This window comes from Periophthalmus magnuspinnatus, chromosome 22, assembly GCF_009829125.3.
Source record: "Periophthalmus magnuspinnatus isolate fPerMag1 chromosome 22, fPerMag1.2.pri, whole genome shotgun sequence".
Classification (NCBI taxonomy): Eukaryota; Metazoa; Chordata; class Actinopteri; order Gobiiformes; family Gobiidae; genus Periophthalmus; species Periophthalmus magnuspinnatus.
In genome coordinates, this window is record NC_047147.1 from 22,272,366 (window position 1) to 22,292,585 (window position 20,220).

Sequence of the window (20,220 nt, forward strand, 5' to 3'; positions counted from 1 at the left end):
CCTGGTATATCTCATTTTTTCTATGGTCTGAGCAAGGCGCTTTTGAGATCTAGCTCAAATATTTGTATGATTATTTTACAGTTTCAATCTTCTTCTTGAGTACTACAATATCCTGCAGATATCTAACCCCTTGGTTTTTAAAACTTACCAAACCCTGTAAACACGTTCAGAAAAGATTCATGATTGCTGTTGATTACTTTTAGATCATAGCGTTCTCACGTTCACTTTTAACCCCTGCCCTCATTCAGTCCCATAACCGTACAACAAGGCTCCACCCCTGCATATAGGGTATATATTATGTATTTATGATTTTATCACACATCTAATTGTTATAGATACATTGTGAAGCGTTGCCCTGGGTTCTTTTCATCTGCCTCTTTTTACACAAACAAGCACAAACAAGATTATTCTTGACCTGCTGTTTTAACAAGCAATGTTTTCTACCATTAATACCTAAATGACACAACTCATAAATTAAGCAAAAAAATGACTATAATGACTGTTTGTTACTATTTATTGCTACACCTCCCGAGCCCTATTTGAACCCTCCTTATGGAGGGCAGTACGAGCCTGTACAAAGCTCCGCCCACAAGCCTACATCACATACACTCCCACTCGACAATTCTCCATACAAGTACACAAAAGCATGACACAAAACAATACACTACAACTTCACCAACCTGATGGAATGTGCAGTAGTTCATTAGTGGGATGCAGGCTGATTGTGTTGTGATGGCGCTGTGGAGGGCCTTCAAAAACTTTAAAATTAAAAAAAAATTAAAAAATTAAAATTTTTTTTTTTAAAACTTGGCAAATATGGCATTTTATGTAGCTCTCAGTCTTTGCACGAAATTGTTTGGATGTTGTCTACTTTCACTGTGACCCTGATGTACAAAAAAGCTTATTTTCAAAAGGATATTGACCTAATTTCCAGGAACTCCACCCACACATTGGTATTGATACATGGATGACAACTGGACTAAAATCAAAATCCAAGATCTGGAGCCCTTTACAGCACATATTAATGCTCTAGATCCAAACATCAAGTTCACACGGGAAGAGGCCAAGGAGAACAAACTGGCCTTTTTAGACTGTGCAGTAACTATAGGAGAGGACAGGCGACTCCAGGTAGAAGTCTTCAGGAAACCAACTCACACTGACCAATACCTGCTGTTTGATTCACACCATCCACTGCACAAACTCTGAGTGATCCATACTCTACAACACAGAGCTCAAGTGGTGCCTACAAACACAGAGGGAAAAGTGAAGGAGGAACAACACGTTGGAGAAAGCCCTCTTGGCTTGTGGATATCCAAAGTGGCCCTTCAATAGATCTAAGAGAGATTAAAAAAACAGGACAGCAGGGAATCTGAACCTAGAAGGAAAGACGTAACTAATCCTTTCACAGTGGGTTTGTCTGAAAAACTTCAGAGAATTTTCAGACAGTATGAGATTCCTGTCTTTTCCAAACCTACTAACACTTTAAGACAGAAACTGGCTCATCCAAAGGACAAAACCCCAAGTCACAAAGAAGGTAATATGGTCTACTCCATTCAGTGTAGTGAAGAGTGCAGTGAGCGTTATATTGGAAAAACTAAACAGCTGCTCCATAAGAGAATGCACCAACACTAGCATGAGAGCTCCTCAGGACGCCAGTCTGCTGTACAGCTCCATCTCAAAGACACTAACCACTGCTTTGAAGATAGTGAAGTTCCGATCTGAGCCAGAGAAAAGAAATTGTTTGAGAGAGGAGTTAAAGGAAAGAGAATCCTTCCTTAAACAGAAATGGGGGCCTGAGACATAATCTCTCTTCCATCTATAACTCCATCCTCATACCCAGAACAATAAGAACAATAGCAGGGTTGTTAAAGGTTGAATAGGGTAGTTTCAGCTGAAATTGGAGACAATAGCTGTTTACAGTTTCAGTGTAGTTAGCCCCTCCCCTCAGATAGATATAAGCTAGTGGCCACCAGTAATCTGACCAGAACTGAAGAAGCGGCTTGGATGAGCAGAGAAACGTCTTCACTCCTACAACCTTTAGTCCAGTTGACAGATTTGAACTTCGTCTTTTGCGATGGATCAGACCTGGACGACTGAGGGATTTACACAGATAATTTAAAAAGCTTTATTAAAAAAAAAAAAAAGGTAACATGGTGATCTAGATATGCTATGTAACAGTTTATACCCCATACAAGCGTAATACCTTTTCTACATAGAGCTGACCTCGCCGACATTATCTCTTCCCTTCTTGTTTCACCAAGACATAATTCCTTCCCTCTAACTCCATTTTGTTTGCCGTGTTACTGCCACCGTTCACAGCCAGCTTCACACAGACCGCGGTGTATCTCTTACGATTGATAGACTCCATATTGTGAGCTAATGATCTCCCTAGGGTGCCAACCACAAACCATGAACCCAGTGTCATAGCGCCTCCCTTCCTCCCTCCAGCCTCCTCCTTCCTCATCCTCTCTCTCTCTTTCTCTCTCTTTCTCTTTCTTTTCTCCGCCCCTGTCATGTCTTCCTGGGGGAACGCATCGATTCACCTTTGTTTGTACTGCCACCCACACGCATTCAACCTGTCACATAAAAGGCCCTGTTAAAATTAGACAAAAAAGACCTACGTTGGCCTCAATTCCATCTGAAATAATCCACTCCGAACTCTATCTGTCTGTTAAAAAGTCAAGCAATATTTCCAGGAAGCGTTTAAAAAGTTTGATGCGAAAGAATAGAGGAACTAGATAGTGTCATAGCATGGGGGAAAAAAGGTTTGTGAATACCTGCGAACTGATCCTCAATGTGGAGTCAGAATGTCACCTCTGGGACCAAAAAAATATATAAAAATGGCTAAGAATGGGTTGGCAGAATTTATCTCTGCTCAATGTTTTTTTTCTGCAGTAGAAGCTAAGTTGGAGCTGCTAACACGATCTTTCTCAAAGTGCTAGCAAAAGCTCAGTAAATATAGATCCGTACTCAGCATGTTTGGTGGAAAAAATGCACTGGGGTTTTTTGTTGTAACATGGAAGGGTGTCAATTCTGAATATAGCTGCACTATAGCACCATTCATAGACGTGCGTACTTCCCTGTTCCCCAGTACTTATGTTTTCCTTATTCTATAGACAGAAAACATGTAAAAAGGTAAATGTTGTTACGCTTCTGTTTAAAGGAACTGTATGTAGTCTGCTGTCATCCTGTTTTAAAAAAGGTACTGCAATCACTCTAGATAGTGAGTATTCAGATCAGATTTTGGGTTTAGACCAACTGGTTTTCAGCATTAAAACTGGCAACCCAAATGTTAAGATGAAGGATTGTTTCAGGTTCATTCGGTGTGGATCATGTTCTCTCCACACTTCAGGTCAAACAAACTAAGCCAAAACAAAATGGGATATCCCCTTCACCTGGGGCAGTGCTGCATCACAGATAGACGAGAGTGAAGAAACAACAACAAACTAGAAACCGAGTTCACCTATTGGCCAGAGGAAAGTCCCCACCCGATCTGCTACTTGTCAACAAAAGTCGAGCTGCATCAGAATTTTGTGGTGTTTGGTTAATACAGTATTACTCAAACATGCTTGAATAACTCATAATACAACTCTGACAAATTTAAAGATGAGGGAACACTGTAATATGGTTTAAACCTCATTAAAGTGGATTTTGAATATTTCCTTTTTTAACATATGCAAATCAGGTGTTGCTGTCTTTAGAAATCTTTGTAGAGTATGTAAACAGCCACTGTATCATGGCCATTGTATCATAGTCCTATGGATCAGTATTGTATCATGACAAAACCTTGCTTTGGTGGAATTACATCAAACAAAATTCTTCCAGTAAAGACTGCTGCCATTATTCCAGGGGAAATGTATAGAGGCAGAGCTGGGGACGTAGATGTAACAGAGGCGCTGTATGTGACAGTAGGGCAAAGCAGAATCTCAATCATTGAATGCCAGAGCTGTGACAGAGGTGAGAACACAACATTGCTCAGAGTACATGATACTGGCTTCTCACTCAGCTGGATCTGTGGCTTTGGTAGAGAACAAACCTATATATATATATATATATATATATATATATATATATATATATATATATATATATATATATATATATATATATATATATATATTCCAGTCAGTTTGGTCACCCATTCAAGACAATTATATTCTCCACCCATCCCATTCATATTTTGTCCATCCATCCATCCATCTTCTTCCGCTTATCCGGGGCCGGGTCGCGGGGGCAGCAGTCTAAGCAGGGACTCCCAGACTTCCCTCACCCCGGACACGTCCTCCAGCTCCTCTGGTGGGACCCCAAGGCGTTCCCAGGCCAGCCGAGAGACATAGTCCCTCCAGCGTGTCCTGGGTCTTCCCCGGGGCCTCCTCCCGGTGGGACATGCCCAGAACACCTCCCTAGGGAGGCGTCCAGGAGGCATCCTGAGCAGATGCGGAGGAAGCCCATTTCAGCCGCTTGTATCCGCGATCTTGTCCTTTCGGTCATTACCCAGAGCTCATGACCATAGGTGAGGGTAGGAACGTAGATTGACCGGTAAATCGAGAGCTTCGCCTTCCGGCTCAGCTCCTTCTTTACCACAACGGACCGATACAGCGACCGCATCACTGCAGACGCTGCACCGATCCGCCTGTCAATCTCCCGCTCCATCCTTCCCTCACTCGTGAACAAGACCCCGAGATACTTGAACTCCTCCACTTGGGGCAGAGACTCACCACCCACCCGGAGAGAGCAAACCACCTTTTTCCGGTCGAGAACCATGGCCTCGGATTTGGAGGAGCTGATTCTCATCCCAGCCGCTTCACACTCGGCTGCAAACCGCCCCAGTGCCTGCTGCAGGTCCTGGCTCGAAGAAGCCATCAGGACAACATCATCTGCAAACAGCAGAGATGAAATCCTGTGGTTCCCAAACCAGGCCCCCTCCGGCCCCTGGCTGCGCCTAGAAATTCTGTCCATAAATATAATGAACAGAACCGGTGACAAAGGGCAGCCCTGGCGGAGTCCAACATGCACTGGGAACAGGTCTGACTTACTGCCGGCAATGCGAACACAGCTCCTGCTCCGGTCATACAGGGACCGGACAGCCCTTAGCAAAGAGCCCCGGACCCCATACTCCCAGAGCACCCCCCAAAGGACACCACGAGGGACACGGTCGAATGCCTTCTCCAGATCCACAAAACACATGTGGACTGGTTGGGCATACTCCCATGAGCCCTCGAGGACCCGATGGAGAGTATAGAGCTGGTCCAGTGTTCCACGACCAGGACGAAAACCACACTGCTCCTCCTAAATCCGAGGTTCGACTATCGGTCGGATTCTCCTCTCCAGTACCCTGGAATAGACCTTACCGGGAAGGCTGAGGAGTGTGATTACCCTGTAATTGGAACACACCCTCCAGTCCCCCTTCTTATACAGAGGGACCACCACCCCGGTCTGCCACTCCACAGGTACTGTCCCCGACCGCCACGCGATGTTGCAGAGACGTGTCAGCCAAGACAGCCCCACAACATCCAGAGACTTGAGGTACTCAGGACGGATCTCGTCCACCCCCGGAGCCTTGCCACCGAGGAGCTTGCCAACCACCTCAGTGACTTCAGCCAGGGTGATGGACGAGTCCGCCTCTGGGTCCCCAGTTTCTGCTTCCTCCTCGGAAGACGTGACAGTGGGATTGAGGGACATATTTTGTCCATACATGTAAATATGTCTTTATGGAACAGTTAAAACCACGTTGCTACTATAGGTGAGTGCATGTTTGGTTTGACCATAACCAGTTTTTCATTTGAGCTTTAAAAGAAATGTACGTGGCACATTACCGGGAGAAATTTCCACAGGTTCCCACCTTGGACAGATAATACATTCAGACCAAAGGTGGTCCGTCGGTGGGGGATCAGCAGGTCACCTGTGGCGTTGGCTCGTTGCTAGATTGTCTTTATATTTAATGTACTCCTTTAAAGTTGGTGGTGCAAGGGAGTGTAGGACCTTATAAATTAGACAAGCTCTTTTGAGGTTGACCATGTTGTTAAAGTCCAAGAGTCTATGTTTTTTCAGAATGTGACAGTGATGGTGGGAAATGGGTTTTTTATCAAGTATTTTTAGACTTCTTTTATAGAGGTTTTCAAAGTTTTAAGTGTTGTGGGACAGGCAGAGACCAAGTAGTTAATCAATAGTCTATGTGGGAGATGATCATAGAGTAGAAGCAGGTTTTAGCAGCAGTCATGTTTAAGTTATTTCGGAATATTCTCTCCCCCATCTACAACTCCATCCTCATACCCAGAACAATGAGAACAATAGCAGGGTCGTAAAGGGCTGAATAGGGTAGTTGCAGCTGAAACGGGAGACAATAGCTGTTTACAGTTTCAGTGTAGCTAGCCCCTCCCCTCAGTTAGATTTAAAGGCAGTGGCCACGAGCATTCTGGCCAGAACTGAAGAAGCGGCTTGGATGAGCAGTGAAATGTCTTCACTCCTACAAGATTTGTCCAGTTGACAGATTTAACTTTGTTGTTTGCTATGGATCAGACCTGGACGACTGAAGGTCTACACAGACAAAGCTTGTAGTCCAACAAAGTGTGGACCAGCCAGTGGAAAAGTAGATAAACTGTGAGCCATTAAGAATGTTGTTCTAGCATTTTAACGGTTGACCTGTTTGACTGCACCTAAAAGCTCCTTTGAGTCGGATTTGAATGGAGGATCTGGTAAATGCCATTGCTGAGTTACAGACAGCAGACAAACTGAGGAGCAGCCAGGGGGCATCCAGATTTGAACTGGAGACCTCTTGATCTGCAGTCAAATGCTCTACCACTGAGCTATACCCCCTTACAGGGCACTAAATAGTAGATAGACTGTGAGCCATTATGAATGCTGTTCTAGCATTTGAAAGCTTCACCTGTTTGACCCCACCTAAAAGATTCTTCGCACTGGATTTAAACCAGCAACTGAAGGATTTCAGCTGTTTAGTCTACAGCCCTCCACTCTACCAACTGAGCTATCGAAGGCACAAAATTGAGGCTTTGAGCTCTGGATAAATCCTTGATGATTCAAGTTATATATTTTTTCTAAATATGCCTTTTGGTGTGACATATTTGCAAACTTGTATATTACATTCCAAAGGTACGTTTCAGATGTATTTAGCACCAGTATTTGAATGCATTTATAAAGCCACATGGAGGAAGATGGGGAACATACAAGAAATAATAAATAAATGTGTGCATGTACATCCCAAGACAGGCGACACTGGGGCAAGTAGGGAGGGTGCGGGGTTGAATAGGACACATGGGGGGGCAGGGCGGACTGGGACATAATTTGAGAGATAATATTAGATTGAATAAACAATATTTGCACATTTTGATTTCAGTCTTTCAGAATCCGAGGTGGGGTGGGGGATGGGGTGAGTGATCAAAAGTGAAAGTCCAAATGTCCTTGGGGGGTGACGGTGATGAGGGTGTTGCGGGGGAGCAGGGTCTTGTTAAAATGGTGGGGGATGGCTATGTGAAGGTGTTGGAGGTGAGTGGTAAGACGGTTCGTGAACAGGGTCCAGTGGGGGGCGGTGCGCTGGTCGTACACGTGGAGGTTTCTGACGAAGATGGTGTACCGGGCAGACTTTTCTTGAACTGCTGTGGTGTGATTCAGATCAAGGTGCATTTTTGTATTTGCAAAATTGTATATTACATTCCAAATGTGATATACAACTTCTTGATCTGCAGTCAAATGCTCTACCACTGAGCTATACCCTCTTCCAACAAACTAAACAGTAGTTTAGTTTGTATTGTCTCTGCTGTGTTTTATGAGTTATCAGAGACTTTTCTTGAGCTGGTGTGGTGGGATTTAGATCAAGGTGCAAAGCAAAGGAAGGATTCTGTCTTTTCTGGGGATTCTCGAGATGATTAAAATGATTTATCCTGTGATTTGTCCTGTTTTTTAGCTCTCTTAGATCTATTGAAGGCCCATTTTGGATATCCACAAGCAGAGAGGGCTTTCTCCACATTTTGCTCCTCCTTCACTTTTCCCTCTGTGTTAGTAGGCACCACTTGAGCTCTGTGGTGTAGTGTTCCGGATCACTCCGAGTTTGTGCTGCAGTGGATGGTGTGAGTCAAACAGCAGGTATTGGTCCGTATGTGTAGGCTTCCTGTAAACTTCTACCTGGAGTCGCCTGGCCTCTCCTATTGTTACTGCACAATCTAAAAAGGCCAGTTTGTTCTCCTTGGCTTCTTCCCATGTGAACTTGACAAAACTTTGAGCCATAAACAAAATAATGTAGTCTACTCCATTCAGTGAGGAGTGCAGTGAGCGTTACATTGGAGAAACTAAACAGCTACTCCATAAGAGGATGTAACAACACCGGTGGGAGAGTTCCTCTGGACCCCAGTCTGCTGTACAGCTCCATCTCAAAGACAATAACCACTCCTTTGAAGATAGTAAAGTTCCGATCTGAGCCAGAGAAAAGAAATGGTTTGAGAGAGGAGTTAAAGAAGCTTTTTTTGTTAGGAAAGAAAATCCTTCCTTAAACAGAAATGGGGGCCTGAGACATAATCTCTCCCCATCTACAACTCCATCCTCATACCCAGAACAATGAGAAGAATAGCGGGGTCGTTAAGGGCTGAATAGGGTAGTTTCAGCTGAAACTGGAGACAATAGCTGTTTACAGTTTCAGTGTAGTTAGCCCCTCCCCTCAGATAGAGTTAAAGGCAGTGGCCACCAGCATTCTGACCAGAACTGAAGAAGCGGCTTGGATGAGCAGAAAAACATCTTCACTCCTACAAGATTTGTCCAGTTGACAGATTTAACTTCATTGTTTGCTATGGATCAGACCTGGACAACTGAGGGTCTACACAGACAAAGCTTGTAATCCAACAAAGTGTGGACCAGCTAAGGGGCATCTGGATTTGAACCAGAGACCTCTTGATCTGCAGTCAAATGCTCTACCACTGAGCTATACCCCCTTCCATGAAGCTAAAAAGTAGATGAACTGTGAGCCATTATGAATGCTGTTCTAGCATTTGAACGCTTGACCCCACCTAAAAGCTCCTTCGAGCCAGATTTGAACCAGCGACCTAAGGATTTCAGCTGTTCAGTCTACAGTCCTCCGCTCTACCAACTGAGCTATCGAAGGCACAATGTCAGGTTTTTGAGCTCTGGATACATCTCTGGCAAGAGAAAGGGGGATCTGGTAAATGTCAGTGTTCTCAATATATCTACCCTGTGTTTAGTTTGTATTGTCTCTGCTGTGTTTTATGAGTTATCAGAGACTTTTCTTGAGCTGGTGTGGTGGGATTTAGATCAAGGTGCAAAGCAAAGGAAGGATTCTGTCTTTTTTGGGGATTCTCGAGGTGATTCAAGTTATTTATCATACTTTTTCCTAAATATGCCCTTATGTGTGACATATTGCAAAGTTGTATATTACCCTCCAAAGGTACGTTTCAGATGTATTTATCACCAAGTATTTTAATGCATTTAGAGATGTTAAACTGAGTCAACATGGAAAGCAAGATCTGGTGGTTTACGGAGTCGAAGGCTTTCTTTAAGTCTAAAAAGACAGCCCCAACACAGGGACTCCTATCCAGCAAGCTCTTTATATTTTCTGTTAACACACACGGGGCAGTGTCTGTGGAGTGATAGGTACAAAAGCCAAACTGTAATGGATGTAAGGAGGGTTTGGTGTTTTCTAGGTGAGCAGTGAGAAGCTTGTCTACCCATTTCTCAGCTATTTTCGATATAACAGGAAGGATGCTTATAGATCGATAATTAGCCATGTTTGTTTTTGGTGTTACTGGTGTTATCATGAATTTTGCTAAATCTGCCCTTATGTGTGACGCATTTGCAAAGTTGTATATTACCTTCCAAAGGTAAGTTACAGCTGTATTTAGCACCAAGTATTTTAATGCATCTATAAAGCCTCAAGGTTCTACGAGAAGGAACAATAAAGTTCATAGTCCAACAAACTAAGAAGCAGCCAGGGGGCATCCAGATTTGAGCCAGAGACCTCTTGATCTGCAGTCAAATGCTCTACCACTGAGCTATACCCCCTTCCACCACACTCAAAGACAATAACCACTCCTTTGAAGATAGTAAAGTTCCGATCTGAGCCAGAGAAAAGAAATGGTTTGAGAGAGGAGTTAAAGAAGCTTTTTTTTGTTAGGAAAGAGAATCCTTCCTTAAACAGAAATGGGGGCCTGAGACATAATCTCTCCCCCATCTACAACTCCATCCTCATACCCAGAACAATAAGAACAATAGCGGGGTCGTTAAGGTCTGAATAGGGTAGTTTCAGCTGAAACTGGAGACAATGGCTGCTTACAGTTTCAGTGTAGTTAGCCCCTCCCCTCAGATAGCGTTAAAGACAGTGGCCACCAGCAATCTGACCAGAACTGAAGTAGCGGCTTGGATGAGCAGCAAAACATCTTCACTCCTACAAGATTTGTCCAGTTGACAGATTTAACTTCATTGTTTGCTATGGATCAGACCTGGACAACTGAGGGTCTACACAGACAAAGCTTGTAGTCCAACAAAGTGTGGACCAGCCAGGGGGCATCTGGATTTGAACCAGAGACCTCTTGATCTGCAGTCAAATGCTCTACCACTGAGCTATACCCCCTTCCATGAAGCTAAAAAGTAGATGAACTGTGAGCCATTATGAATGCTGTTCTAGCATTTGAACGCTTGACCCCACCTAAAAGCTCCTTCGAGCTGGATTTGAACCAGCGACCTAAGGATTTCAGCTGTTTAGTCTACAGTCCTCCACTCTACCAACTGAGCTATCGAAAGCACAATGTCAGGTTTTTGAGCTCTGGATACATCTCTGGCAAGAGAAAGGTGGCTCTGGTAAATGTCAGTGTTCTCAATATATTTACCCTGTGTTTAGTTTGTATTGTCTCTGCTGTGTTTTATGGGTTCTCACAGACTTTTCTTGAGCTGCTGTGGTGTGATTCAGAGCAAGGTGCATTTTTGTATTTGCAAAGTTGTATATTACATTCCAAATGTGATATACAACTGTGATATCCAACTTCTTGATCTGCAGTCAAATTATCTACCACAGAGCTATACCCTCTTCCAACAAACTAAAAAGTAGTTTAGTTTGTATTGTCTCTGCTGTGTTTTATGAATTATCAGAGACTTTTCTTGAGGTGGTGTGGTGGGATTTAGATCAAGGTGCAAAGCAAAGGAAGGATTCTGTCTTTTCTGGGGATTCTCGTGATGATTCAAGTTATTTATCATATTTTTTTTCTAAATATACCCTTATGTGTGACGTATTGCAAAGTTGTATATTACATTCCAAAGGTACGTTTCAGATGTATTTATCACCAAGTATTTTAATGCATTATATAGAGGTTTTCAAAGTTTTAAGTGTTGTGGGACAGGCAAGACACCAAGTAGTTAAACAATAGTCTATGTGGGAGATGATCATAGAGTAGAAGCAGGTTTTAGCAGCAGTCATGTTTAAGTTATTTCGGAATATTCTCTCCCCCATCTACAACTCCATCCTCATACCCAGAACAATGAGAACAATAGCAGGGTCGTAAAGGGCTGAATAGGGTAGTTGCAGCTGAAACGGGAGACAATAGCTGTTTACAATTTCAGTGTAGTTAGCCCCTCCCCTCAGTTAGATTTAAAGGCAGTGGCCACGAGCATTCTGGCCAGAACTGAAGAAGCGGCTTGGATGAGCAGTGAAATGTCTTCACTCCTACAAGATTTGTCCAGTTGACAGATTTAACTTTGTTGTTTGCTATGGATCAGACCTGGACGACTGAAGGTCTACACAGACAAAGCTTGTAGTCCAACAAAGTGTGGACCAGCCAGTGGAAAAGTAGATAAACTGTGAGCCATTAAGAACGTTGTTCTAGCATTTTAACGGTTGACCTGTTTGACTGCACCTAAAAGCTCCTTTGAGTCGGATTTGAATGGAGGATCTGGTAAATGCCATTGCTGAGTTACAGACAGCAGACAAACTGAGGAGCAGCCAGGGGGCATCCAGATTTGAACTGGAGACCTCTTGATCTGCAGTCAAATGCTCTACCACTGAGCTATACCCCCTTACAGGGCACTAAATAGTAGATGGACTGTGAGCCATTATGAATGCTGTTCTAGCATTTGAAAGCTTCACCTGTTTGACCCCACCTAAAAGATTCTTTGCACTGGATTTAAACCAGCAACCGAAGGATTTCAGCTGTTTAGTCTACAGCCCTCCACTCTACCAACTGAGCTATCGAAGGCACAAAATTGAGGCTTTGAGCTCTGGATAAATCCTTGATGATTCAAGTTATATATTTTTTCTAAATATGCCTTTTGGTGTGACATATTTGCAAACTTGTATATTACATTCCAAAGGTACGTTTCAGATGTATTTAGCACCAAGTATTTTAATGCATTTATAAAGCCACATGGAGGAAGATGGGGAACATACAAGAAATAATAAATAAATGTGTGCATGTACATCCCAAGACAGGCGACACTGGGGCAAGTAGGGAGGGTGCGGGGTTGAATAGGACACATGGGGGGGGCAGGGCGGACTGGGACATAATTTGAGAGATAATATTAGATTGAATAAACAATATTTGCACATTTTGATTTCAGTCTTTCAGAATCCGAGGTGGGGTGGGGGATGGGGTGAGTGATCAAAAGTGAAAGTCCAAATGTCCTTGGGGGGTGACGGTGATGAGGGTGTTGCGGGGGAGCAGGGTCTTGTTAAAATGGTGGGGGATGGCTATGTGAAGGTGTTGGAGGTGGGTGGTAAGACGGTTCGTGAACAGGGTCCAGTGGGGGGGGGTGCGCTGATCGTACACGTGGAGGTTTCTGACGAAGATGGTGTACCGGGCAGACTTTTCTTGAACTGCTGTGGTGTGATTCAGATCAAGGTGCATTTTTGTATTTGCAAAATTGTATATTACATTCCAAATGTGATATCCAACTTCTTGATCTGCAGTCAAATGCTCTACCACTGAGCTATACCCTCTTCCAACAAACTAAACAGTAGTTTAGTTTGTATTGTCTCTGCTGTGTTTTATGAGTTATCAGAGACTTTTCTTGAGGTGGTGTGGTGGGATTTAGATCAAGGTGCAAAGCAAAGGAAGGATTCTGTCTTTTCTGGAGATTCTCGAGATGATTAAAATGATTTATCCTGTGATTTGTCCTGTTTTTTAGCTCTCTTAGATCTATTGAAGGCCCATTTTGGATATCCACAAGCAGAGAGGGCTTTCTCCACATTTTGCTCCTCCTTCACTTTTCCCTCTGTGTAAGTAGGCACCACTTGAGCTCTGTGGTGTAGTGTTCCGGATCACTCCGAGTTTGTGCTGCAGTGGATGGTGTGAGTCAAACAGCAGGTATTGGTCCGTATGTGTATGCTTCCTGTAAACTTCTACCTGGAGTCGCCTGGCCTCTCCTATTGTTACTGCACAATCTAAAAAGGCCAGTTTGTTCTCCTTGGCTTCTTCCCATGTGAACTTGACAAAACTTTGAGCCATAAACAAAATAATGTAGTCTACTCCATTCAGTGAGGAGTGCAGTGAGCGTTACATTGGAGAAACTAAACAGCTACTCCATAAGAGGATGTAACAACACCGGTGGGAGAGTTCCTCTGGACCCCAGTCTGCTGTACAGCTCCATCTCAAAGACAATAACCACTCCTTTGAAGATAGTAAAGTTCCGATCTGAGCCAGAGAAAAGAAATGGTTTGAGAGAGGAGTTAAAGAAGCTTTTTTTGTTAGGAAAGAAAATCCTTCCTTAAACAGAAATGGGGGCCTGAGACATAATCTCTCCCCATCTACAACTCCATCCTCATACCCAGAACAATGAGAAGAATAGCGGGGTCGTTAAGGGCTGAATAGGGTAGTTTCAGCTGAAACTGGAGACAATAGCTGTTTACAGTTTCAGTGTAGTTAGCCCCTCCCCTCAGATAGAGTTAAAGGCAGTGGCCACCAGCATTCTGACCAGAACTGAAGAAGCGGCTTGGATGAGCAGAAAAACATCTTCACTCCTACAAGATTTGTCCAGTTGACAGATTTAACTTCATTGTTTGCTATGGATCAGACCTGGACAACTGAGGGTCTACACAGACAAAGCTTGTAATCCAACAAAGTGTGGACCAGCCAGGGGGCATCTGGATTTGAACCAGAGACCTCTTGATCTGCAGTCAAATGCTCTACCACTGAGCTATACCCCCTTCCATGAAGCTAAAAAGTAGATGAACTGTGAGCCATTATGAATGCTGTTCTAGCATTTGAACGCTTGACCCCACCTAAAAGCTCCTTTGAGCCAGATTTGAACCAGCGACCTAAGGATTTCAGCTGTTTAGTCTACAGTTCTCCACTCTACCAACTGAGCTATCGAAGGCACAATGTCAGGTTTTTGAGCTCTGGATACATCTCTGGCAAGAGAAAGGGGGATCTGGTAAATGTCAGTGTTCTCAATATATCTACCCTGTGTTTAGTTTGTATTGTCTCTGCTGTGTTTTATGGGTTCTCACAGACTTTTCTTGAGCTGCTGTGGTGTGATTCAGAGCAAGGTGCATTTTTGTATTTGCAAAGTTGTATATTACATTCCAAATGTGATATACAACTGTGATATCCAACTTCTTGATCTGCAGTCAAATTATCTACCACAGAGCTATACCCTCTTTCAACAAACTAAAAAGTAGTTTAGTTTGTATTGTCTCTGCTGTGTTTTATGAATTATCAGAGACTTTTCTTGAGGTGGTGTGGTGGGATTTAGATCAAGGTGCAAAGCAAAGGAAGGATTCTGTCTTTTCTGGGGATTCTCGTGATGATTCAAGTTATTTATCATATTTTTTTTCTAAATATACCCTTATGTGTGACGTATTGCAAAGTTGTATATTACATTCCAAAGGTACGTTTCAGATGTATTTATCACCAAGTATTTTAATGCATTATATAGAGGTTTTCAAAGTTTTAAGTGTTGTGGGACAGGCAAGACACCAAGTAGTTAAACAATAGTCTATGTGGGAGATGATCATAGAGTAGAAGTAGGTTTTAGCAGCAGTCATGTTTAAGTTGTTTCGGATGTGGCGAGAATTCTGATTATTGAACTTAATTACCTGGGAGACTTTTTTTACTCCAAGGTATTTAAATTCTGAGACCAGATCAAGCTCTACACCGTTAAGAAAGACATTGGGTTGCTTTAGTTCAGTGTGATGCTTTGAAAAGTACATACAGACCATTTTAGTGGTGTTTAACAAGAGGACACGAATCCTTAAGCCAGTTATGCACCAACAATAAGGCAGGTGTGAGGTCATCAGCAGCTTGCTGAACGTTTTGGTTTGAGTGTATATGACTGCATCATCCGCATACATCTGTGAAAATACATTTGGACAAGCATTTAGTAAGTTATTGATAAAGAGAGAAAATAAAACTGTCCCAAGGATCGACCCCTGTGGGAGTCCGACATCACTGTCTAAACTTGAAGATTTCACACCATCAACTACCACATACTGTTTCCTGTGGGACAGATACGATGTAAACCATTAAAGAGCTTGGCTGGAGATATTAAACTGAGTCAACATGGACAGCAAGATCTGGTGGTTTACGGAGTCGAAGGCTTTCTTTAAGTCTAAGAAGACAGCCCCAACACAGGGACTCTAATCCAGCAAGGTCTTTATATTTTCTGTTAACACACACAGGGCAGTGTCTGTGGAGTGATAGGTACAAAAGCCAAACTGTAATGGATGTAAGGAGGGTTTGGTGTTTTCTAGGTGAGCAGTGAGAAGCTTGTCTACCCATTTCTCAGCTATTTTCGATATAACAGGAAAGATGCTTATAGATCGATAATTAGCCATGTTTGTTTTTGGTGTTACTGGTGTTATCATGAATTTTGCTAAATCTGCCCTTATGTGTGACGCATTTGCAAAGTTGTATATTACCTTCCAAAGGTAAGTTACAGCTGTATTTAGCACCAAGTATTTTAATGCATCTATAAAGCCTCAAGGTTCTACGAGAAGGAACAATAAAGTTCATAGTCCAACAAACTAAGAAGTAGCCAGGGGGCATCCGGATTTGAGCCGGAGACCTCTTGATCTGCAGTCAAATGCTCTACCACTGAGCTATACCCCCTTCCACCACACTCAAAGACAATAACCACTCCTTTGAAGATAGTAAAGTTCCGATCTGAGCCAGAAAAAAAGAAATGGTTTGAGAGAGGAGCTAAAGAAGCTTTTTTTTGTTAGGAAAGAGAATCCTTCCTTAAACAGAAATGGGGGCCTGAGACATAATCTCTCCCCCATCTACAACTCCATCCTCATACCCAGAACAATAAGAACAATAGCGGGGTCGTTAAGGGCTGAATAGGGTAGTTTCAGCTGAAACTGGAGACAATGGCTGCTTACAGTTTCAGTGTAGTTAGCCCCTCCCCTCAGATAGCGTTAAAGACAGTGGCCACCAGCAATCTGACCAGAACTGAAGTAGCGGCTTGGATGAGCAGAAAAACATCTTCACTCCTACAAGATTTGTCCAGTTGACAGATTTAACTTCATTGTTTGCTATGGATCAGACCTGGACAACTGAGGGTCTACACAGACAAAGCTTGTAATATAACAAAGTGTGGACCAGCCAGGGGGCATCTGGATTTGAACCAGAGACCTCTTGATCTGCAGTCAAATGCTCTACCACTGAGCTATACCCCCTTCCATGAAGCTAAAAAGTAGATGAACTGTGAGCCATTATGAATGCTGTTCTAGCATTTGAACGCTTGACCCCACCTAAAAGCTCCTTTGAGCCAGATTTGAACCAGCGACCTAAGGATTTCAGCTGTTTAGTCTACAGTTCTCCGCTCTACCAACTGAGCTATCGAAGGCACAATGTCAGGTTTTTGAGCTCTGGATACATCTCTGGCAAGAGAAAGGGGGATCTGGTAAATGTCAGTGTTCTCAATATATCTACCCTGTGTTTAGTTTGTATTGTCTCTGCTGTGTTTTATGGGTTCTCACAGACTTTTCTTGAGCTGCTGTGGTGTGATTCAGAGCAAGGTGCATTTTTGTATTTGCAAAGTTGTATATTACATTCCAAATGTGATATACAACTGTGATATCCAACTTCTTGATCTGCAGTCAAATTATCTACCACAGAGCTATACCCTCTTTCAACAAACTAAAAAGTAGTTTAGTTTGTATTGTCTCTGCTGTGTTTTATGAATTATCAGAGACTTTTCTTGAGGTGGTGTGGTGGGATTTAGATCAAGGTGCAAAGCAAAGGAAGGATTCTGTCTTTTCTGGGGATTCTCGTGATGATTCAAGTTATTTATCATATTTTTTTTCTAAATATACCCTTATGTGTGACGTATTGCAAAGTTGTATATTACATTCCAAAGGTACGTTTCAGATGTATTTATCACCAAGTATTTTAATGCATTATATAGAGGTTTTCAAAGTTTTAAGTGTTGTGGGACAGGCAAGACACCAAGTAGTTAAACAATAGTCTATGTGGGAGATGATCATAGAGTAGAAGTAGGTTTTAGCAGCAGTCATGTTTAAGTTGTTTCGGATGTGGCGAGAATTCTGATTATTGAACTTAATTACCTGGGAGACTTTTTTTTACTCCAAGGTATTTAAATTCTGAGACCAGATCAAGCTCTACACCGTTAAGAAAGACATTGGGTTGCTTTAGTTCAGTGTGATGCTTTGAAAAGTACATACAGACCATTTTAGTGGTGTTTAACAAGAGGACACGAATCCTTAAGCCAGTTATGCACCAACAATAAGGCAGGTGTGAGGTCATCAGCAGCTTGCTGAACGTTTTGGTTTGAGTGTATATGACTGCATCATCCGCATACATCTGTGAAAATACATTTGGACAAGCATTTAGTAAGTTATTGATAAAGAGAGAAAATAAAACTGTCCCAAGGATCGACCCCTGTGGGAGTCCGACATCACTGTCTAAACTTGAAGATTTCACACCATCAACTACCACATACTGTTTCCTGTGGGACAGATACGATGTAAACCATTAAAGAGCTTGGCTGGAGATATTAAACTGAGTCAACATGGACAGCAAGATCTGGTGGTTTACGGAGTCGAAGGCTTTCTTTAAGTCTAAGAAGACAGCCCCAACACAGGGACTCTAATCCAGCAAGGTCTTTATATTTTCTGTTAACACACACAGGGCAGTGTCTGTGGAGTGATAGGTACAAAAGCCAAACTGTAATGGATGTAAGGAGGGTTTGGTGTTTTCTAGGTGAGCAGTGAGAAGCTTGTCTACCCATTTCTCAGCTATTTTCGATATAACAGGAAAGATGCTTATAGATCGATAATTAGCCATGTTTGTTTTTGGTGTTACTGGTGTTATCATGAATTTTGCTAAATCTGCCCTTATGTGTGACGCATTTGCAAAGTTGTATATTACAAAGGTAAGTTTCAGATGTATTTAGCAACAAGTATTTTAATGCATTTATAAAGCCTCAAGGTTCTACGAGAAGGAACAATAAAGTTAAGTCCAACAGTCTTAGGAGCAACCAGGGGGCATCCGGATTTGAACCGGAGACCTCTTGATCTGCAGTCAAATGCTCTACCACTGAGCTATACCCCCTTCCACAACTCTAAATAGTAGATAGACTGTGAGCCATTATGAATGCTGTTCTATCATTTGAACACTTGACATGTTTGACCCCAACTAAAAACTCCTTCGAGCCGGATTTGAACCAGCGACCTAAGGATTTCAGCTGTTTAGTCTACAGTCCTCCGCTCTACCAACTGAGCTATCGAAGGCACATTTTTGGATTTTGAGCTCTAGATAAACCTCTGGCAAGAGAAAGGAGGATCTGGTAAATGTCAGTGTTCTCAATATATCCACCCTGTGTTTAGTTTGTATTGTCTCTGCTGTGTTTTATGAGTTATCAGAGACTTTTCTTGAGCTGGTGTGGTGAGATTTTGATCAAGGTGCAAAGGAAGGATTCTGTCTTTTCTGGGGATTCTCGAAATGATTCACGTTATTTATCATACTTTTTCCTAAATATACCCTTGTGTGACGTATTGCAAAGTTGTATATTACATTCCAAAGGTACGTTTCAGATGTATTCAGCACCAAGTATTTTAATGCATTTATAAAGCCTCAAGGTTCTACGAGAAGGAACAATAAAGTTCATAGTCCAACAAACTGAGGTTCATAGTCCAAAGTTCATAGTCCAACAAACCCCCTTCCACCAAGCTGAATAGTAGATAAACTGTGAGCCATCATGAATGTTGTTCTAGCATTTGAACGCTTGACCTGTCTGACCCCACCCAAAAAATCCTCTGAGCTGCATATGAACCAGCAACCTAAGGATTCCAGCTGTTTTGTCTACAGTCCTCCACTCTACCAACTGAGCTAGCAAGTGCACAGCTTTGTTTTTTTGAGCTCTGAATAAATCTCTGGCAAGAGAAAGGAGGATCTGGTAAATGTTACTTCTGAGGAGCAGACAGCAGACAGCAGACAAACTGAGGAGGAGCCAGGGGGCATGCAGATTTGAACCGGAGACCTCTTGATCTGCAGTCAAATGCTCTACCACTGAGCTATACCCCCTTCCATGAAAGCAAATAGTAGTCGAGTCCGAACCTCTACCAAGTATCTCTATGGTTGTATTCAACACAATGGCCTACGACTTCATTGTACGTTGCCAACAGGGTTATTCATTTGAATTTGTCAAATGTTTTGTGCAATATTAGTAGCATTAGTAGTAATATACATTTATTGAAAAACAATGGATTAAACATGATAACTATGGCAAAGACTCAGACCACTATGTATTCAATTAATTTGTATACCATGTTAATTACTACACAAAAAATAATCAAATTATTATATCAAAATGTGTTTACACAAACAAGCTAATTAAGCAGATGTTAGAGGAAGCTGTAAATCTGCCAGGCTTGGGTCAAATTGTTTGTTTGTCCACAGCCACAGCAGGTGCACGCACCCCAGATGAACTTTGTGATTTATGATTTGTCCAGTCAGTCCACTAGAGTTGGTGATCCTCATAGTACGTCAGTAGCATTAGATCACATTATATAGTAACTGTGTATTTAAAATAATATAGTATATAATAATATCTATCATGTGTTTGTTTGACTTCATTTAGTATATTTATCACCCATCACCCAATCAAAAGAAAAAGCAAAAACACAGTATTGAAAGTTGAGAAATTTGGGAATTTTTATTTGTCAAAATAAAACAGAAAACAAGAAATATTTATTATAAAAGATAACAGAAAATATGTATTATAAAAGTATGTACAAAATATATTATATAC

The 20,220-nt window shown here is 42.3% G+C and overlaps 12 non-coding genes across 12 annotated transcripts; all 12 read right to left on the bottom strand.

Annotated features, from left to right (window-relative positions):
• Window positions 1-6,744: 6,744 nt before the first annotated feature.
• trnac-gca (transfer RNA cysteine (anticodon GCA)) lies at window positions 6,745-6,816 on the bottom strand. Its single transcript has one exon. It is a non-coding gene; the product is annotated as a tRNA-Cys (tRNA).
• A 2,051-nt stretch (window positions 6,817-8,867) lies between these two features.
• On the bottom strand, window positions 8,868-8,939 carry trnac-gca (transfer RNA cysteine (anticodon GCA)). Its single transcript has one exon. It is a non-coding gene; the product is annotated as a tRNA-Cys (tRNA).
• An 83-nt stretch (window positions 8,940-9,022) lies between these two features.
• trnay-gua (transfer RNA tyrosine (anticodon GUA)) lies at window positions 9,023-9,109 on the bottom strand. The gene is given in 2 exon segments: window positions 9,023-9,058; window positions 9,073-9,109. It is a non-coding gene; the product is annotated as a tRNA-Tyr (tRNA).
• Window positions 9,110-10,519: 1,410 nt separating this feature from the next.
• On the bottom strand, window positions 10,520-10,591 carry trnac-gca (transfer RNA cysteine (anticodon GCA)). The gene has a single exon. It is a non-coding gene; the product is annotated as a tRNA-Cys (tRNA).
• An 83-nt stretch (window positions 10,592-10,674) lies between these two features.
• On the bottom strand, window positions 10,675-10,761 carry trnay-gua (transfer RNA tyrosine (anticodon GUA)). The gene is given in 2 exon segments: window positions 10,675-10,710; window positions 10,725-10,761. It is a non-coding gene; the product is annotated as a tRNA-Tyr (tRNA).
• Window positions 10,762-11,955: 1,194 nt separating this feature from the next.
• On the bottom strand, window positions 11,956-12,027 carry trnac-gca (transfer RNA cysteine (anticodon GCA)). The gene has a single exon. It is a non-coding gene; the product is annotated as a tRNA-Cys (tRNA).
• A 2,053-nt stretch (window positions 12,028-14,080) lies between these two features.
• Window positions 14,081-14,152, bottom strand: trnac-gca (transfer RNA cysteine (anticodon GCA)). The gene has a single exon. It is a non-coding gene; the product is annotated as a tRNA-Cys (tRNA).
• A 1,831-nt stretch (window positions 14,153-15,983) lies between these two features.
• trnac-gca (transfer RNA cysteine (anticodon GCA)) lies at window positions 15,984-16,055 on the bottom strand. Its single transcript has one exon. It is a non-coding gene; the product is annotated as a tRNA-Cys (tRNA).
• Window positions 16,056-16,552: 497 nt separating this feature from the next.
• trnac-gca (transfer RNA cysteine (anticodon GCA)) lies at window positions 16,553-16,624 on the bottom strand. The gene has a single exon. It is a non-coding gene; the product is annotated as a tRNA-Cys (tRNA).
• An 83-nt stretch (window positions 16,625-16,707) lies between these two features.
• On the bottom strand, window positions 16,708-16,794 carry trnay-gua (transfer RNA tyrosine (anticodon GUA)). The gene is given in 2 exon segments: window positions 16,708-16,743; window positions 16,758-16,794. It is a non-coding gene; the product is annotated as a tRNA-Tyr (tRNA).
• Window positions 16,795-18,449: 1,655 nt separating this feature from the next.
• On the bottom strand, window positions 18,450-18,521 carry trnac-gca (transfer RNA cysteine (anticodon GCA)). Its single transcript has one exon. It is a non-coding gene; the product is annotated as a tRNA-Cys (tRNA).
• Window positions 18,522-18,613: 92 nt separating this feature from the next.
• Window positions 18,614-18,700, bottom strand: trnay-gua (transfer RNA tyrosine (anticodon GUA)). The gene is given in 2 exon segments: window positions 18,614-18,649; window positions 18,664-18,700. It is a non-coding gene; the product is annotated as a tRNA-Tyr (tRNA).
• Window positions 18,701-20,220: the final 1,520 nt, after the last annotated feature.